A 4,843-nucleotide genomic window follows, 5' to 3' on the forward strand; every position below is an offset into this window, starting at 1 on the left:
AATTTAAACATTAAGTTTAAATTCAAACATTAAGTTTGAATTTTAACTTAATGTTTAAATTCAAACATTAAGTCTGTCTGCTACTCCACCAGAGGTTGTCTGTGATCATGGTATTGTGTTACAGCGTGTACTATTTGATGAACTGGAGAGTTGCTGGATTCCTCAGGTGGACATTGCTTTGTCAGGTTGCCAGTCCTTTGATTGTTGTGAATTGTTGCCACTGCAGAGATGCACACAAGTTCTCATGTTTTGGATTGCCGGAGGAAGCCAGAGCACCAGGAGAGAAAACCCTGGGATCCTGAAGGAGAACCTGCAAACATCACATACAAACACCCTGGTTGGGATTAAGTATTTAATTTTGTTGAGAAAATCTTCAAGAGTAACATTTTAAATGTTTCCAGCACTCCCTTTCCACCTGATTATAAATTCTTTGAGCACAAAACTTTTGTTTCAGCCTTTAATTCAGAGTTTTGCTCATCAACCATGTGAAATCACAAGTAAAAAGTTTCAAAAAAATCAAATTATTGCATGCGACATTACTCAGCATGTTATTCATACACCAATTCATAATTCCAAGCTGTGCAGACAGTTGGTGTTTGGCAGCTTGTTTGTTTGTTTTAAATGTGAAATGTAAGGACCACTTTATCACTTTATATTCTCATAAACAGGGATAAACATTTCTGGCACCATTAGACTGTTCATTATTTTATTCATCTATTTTACCATCTGGCTGATATTCATCTGGACGACATGAGGAAGCCATCATCCAAATAATGTATTAAAATATTAATATGTGTAAATTACTTTAATTTACATAAGTACATCTCACCCAAAGTGAAATTAAATGTCTGTGTAGGAGTGTGAATGATGAGCATTTTGATTTGATGGCATTTGAAGGTTTTGAATTTAAAATCTCGGTAATATTAACTTCATAAGAAGAAATCAATTCCAGTGACTATGACTCAGTCAGATGTGCTTTAAAATTCATATTTGACTTCAGAGTCTATTATTGGCAGATGTATTACTCTCTTCTTCTACTCCATTTCCTTTCAAGTGGCATTTCTTCAAGACACTATTTTAAATCTGCTTCGTTTTTGCTCTCTTAACTCAAAGCCAAGATGAATATAAATTGCTTTGCATGACTGCAGCATTTTAGATGTATATATATCTGCATAACAGAAGACTTTTTTTTTTAATTCTTTGACTTTCTTGTTTTCAGCCTTTGTTTTTAGTGATGCATAGGATGGTCGGAGTGGCGATGCACATACAGAATCAATGGGTAGACTAGGTAAGAAAAAAATTATCTCTTTGATGACATTATGAATACAAAAACATTGGGCTCAGTCACTTCCTACGTCTGCGTCTTTCACAGAACTTCTGCAGGGAAAATGCTGAAAACTTCTTCAAATATCTGATGCTTGAACTTGCGCTTTAAAGAACTGATTGAAAGAAATCTTTCCCTTGTGCTTTTCTCAATGAAAAAAGTAAGCCTTTTTAATTACTTAGCCTCTCCTCAGGTTTAGTTTGTGAACAGATTTGCTAGTCCGAATTAGGTAATGTGCAGCTTCAGCAAATAATACATGTGTCTGCATTGTTACAGTGGCTGGTTGAGCTACTTTTGCATCTTAACTTGTTTGAAGGAGAGTGAACTGTCTACAAAATTACACAATTGGATTCAGATATTTAAACATTTACAATCCTCGTGAGGAAAGTGATCAAACAGGAAGTTGGGCAAAATAAAAGTGCTGCATGCTTACACTCTTTCAAATCCACTTCCTTATTGCATCTGTTTCAGGTGAATTGACTGGAGCAGCACAGCCTCTACTTCACACAATCGTGACAATGGTCCCTAAGTGCTTGTTAAAAATTATTGCAGTTCTATCTCTGAGAGATCTATAAATAGTATCTTCTGACAAATTGAGGTTGCTCTTATCAGAAAATTGAGATTTCACAGCTTTGAGGTATAGATGTGAAGCGACACATCAAAGTATTTTTTGGTTGGGGTGAGTCAGGCAGGCGGCTGGTGGCAAAAGGGGAACCACATCTCTCTCAGGAAAAAGGAAAGGCAAATTCGTATGGAGCTGGAGACACTTAGCATGCTGTCAGCTGGTGACAACTGACACAAGTAATGTGAGATGTTGTCAAAGAGGTTGGGCAAGAGGGTAGATTATATTAGATTTGCTCTTGAACAAGACTTATTTATCCTTATATTACCAAAGGAACAAATAATTACTGTTGTCAGATAGGACTTTGGTTATAAATATTGCTGTGCATGCATGGTAATCTGTTGATAAGCAGGTTTATGTAACAAAACACTGCCACATGCTTCACGCAATACAGTTATTACTTTGTTTGATTTTTCATTTAATCAACAATGGAGACTAAATACCCTGATGCCTGCCTCACATAGCCTAGTACTTAATTAGTTTGCAGAGAGCAAATCCCAGAACACACTTATCTGTTCTTACACTGCTCTCATTTGAAGAGCTCCCAATTTTTCACCGTCAGTTTGTATGCACACTCAGCAAATGCAATTGACATGACAGTCTTTGCTCGTGTGAATTCATGCTAACATTTGATAGGTTAAGATTCTGCCAGGTACCTGCATTGGACTGGCCTTCCAATCCTTAAATTACTTTAAAGTGCACAAACATGTTCAAATGAGTATGCATTTTAATGAGGAAACTTGAAATAGGCATGGTTGTGGCTTTAATTAGGCTCTCTAAAACTTTATATTATCTTAATATGACTAATTTCCTGTCAAAAAGAAGACAATGGGAAAAAAAATGCAAAATGTACAAGTTCTTGTATTTCGCAGTATGTTTACTAAGATAATTTTAATTAAAGCTGTAATCCCTGGAACAGCCATTTGTTCCCCACAAACAGAACAACTTTACATTTGACTTCAGTAAATAAGAGTTTGGCTGCACTGTATTAGGACATTCAATTCTGATAGTAATGCTTCATACGCACTATTATCTCCAGCATTGGGTTTTATGAGGTGTGACTATTTACTCTAGTTAGACTTACCTTATTAGAATTTTTAAAAAAGCATCTTTGTGCCGATAAGAAATAACAAGCAAAAAACATTCCATTTCAAATTGTCATTTCCAATACTAGATTAATGTCCACTTAAACACTTTGCAGTCTGTATCGGACTCTGGAAAGAAGAGTAATTATACACGCATAAGGGAGTTTACTTAAGCAGGAGAAAAACAACAATCTAAATCCAAAAAATAAATAAATAATAATAATAATAATAATAATAATAATAAAAAACATCTTTTGTTATTTTGATGGTAAGTTATCACCATCCAGATATGTTTAGCCCTTAAAATCCACAGCTCTGATAGGTGTCCGTTATGTCTGCACTCTGTGGTTAGGCTGTCACACATTCTTTTGTGTAGGACATTTAATCTTTGCTTGAACCACTCATCAATAAAAGGAACGCCTCTTGTAAAACACTGAAAGCTCATGCTATCACCAAACAAAATCTTCATTTAACTTGTGCCTGTGTGTGTGGTTTGGCATTCAACATGCAAAAGTATGCCGAAGCTACAGAGTGAATCCACAGCTCCTTCTGGACCTGCTTTTCACATTGACCTGAAGAATGAATAAATAAATAAATCATCAGGATGTTAAAACATATTTGAGAAAGTCTATTATTTGTAACTTCTTATTCATGTAAGAATATCTGAAAATGCAAGCAAGTATATGTCTTTAATTTATGTGTGGGGATTTCATCAAAAGTCACTCTTCTAAATAAAAAATCACAATTTTATTAAAGTGGAGCATATTAGCATACCAGTGCCATGAAAGTGACTGGGATTAAAAATGTAATTTCAATGGACTACTTTTCAATCAAAATTTCAGATGTTATCTTATTTCTGAAGACAAACAAAAGTGTGAATGAGAGCAGCTTTATTGGGAATTCAACAATAAGATATTGCGGTTGTGAGCACAGAGAATAGGACATAAGTAAACTGAACAAAAAAAAACAAAACTGAAGCTATGGAGCAGCCTGAAAGGATGAAAAAAAACACACAAATTGTTAGCAGATTCTGTAATTTTTTTTAAAAAATCTTATATTATTTCCACCCCCTTTTTAAGACATGTTAATAACCCCACACACAATAATGGATAAATGGATAAAAAAGTGAATAAGAATTACTAATACATGCTTTTATTTATTTTTTTTATTTTGCAACAAAACACATTTTGAATATTCATCAACACAGTTATAATACATATAAAACGGCCTAAGTTATGTCTGATTTTGATAAAGCCCTCACTGATAAGTGAGTTAATACATACTTTCAAATTACTGAAAAAACTAACCAAAACTCAAACTAATAGCTACAAATATAAATTTATTTAACAAATAGTGAAGAGATACAACTCACTGACATTGATAAAGGTGTAGCACTATTGTTTACTAGGCATACATTAATGTGGTCAAACAAGTCTTTTGCAATGCGCATAATGTTTTATCATGTGTTATATCTGATTTAGATAGAGAAAGGTCGAAAGTCTTTATTTGAGTCAGCAGTGGTCCAGGATATCTCTGCCTTGCTCTGTTAACATTGACCAAGGGATACACCCTCTGAGCTGATAGTATGGCTATCTGCTGTTTTCATCTCTTTCGGGTATGTTGGCAAGTCCACCAAGTGTATTAAAAACTGCTCAAGCAAAAATATCAAGCAAGGAAGTTCTTTTAAGCAGTAAAGAATACAGATAGAGACAGAATTCCTTCAGTGCCACAGTGCACTAGATTCACCAACGGTTTCCCACTTTTTATCTGTGAGCCTTGACAAAAATGGACTTCTGTGCAAAGCTTTATTTC

General features: G+C 34.6%; 1 long non-coding RNA gene across 1 annotated transcript; it reads left to right on the forward strand.

Annotated features, from left to right (window-relative positions):
• Positions 1-246: 246 nt before the first annotated feature.
• Positions 247-3,307, forward strand: LOC145551308 (uncharacterized). Its single transcript, XR_014087119.1, has 3 exons — positions 247-337; positions 1,220-1,288; positions 1,373-3,307. It is a non-coding gene; the product is annotated as an uncharacterized LOC145551308 (long non-coding RNA).
• The last annotated feature ends 1,536 nt before the right edge of the window (positions 3,308-4,843 follow it).

The sequence above is a fragment of the Poecilia reticulata genome, chromosome 4, assembly GCF_904066995.2.
Source record: "Poecilia reticulata chromosome 4, P_reticulata-male-v2, whole genome shotgun sequence".
In the NCBI taxonomy this organism is placed as follows: Eukaryota; Metazoa; Chordata; class Actinopteri; order Cyprinodontiformes; family Poeciliidae; genus Poecilia; species Poecilia reticulata.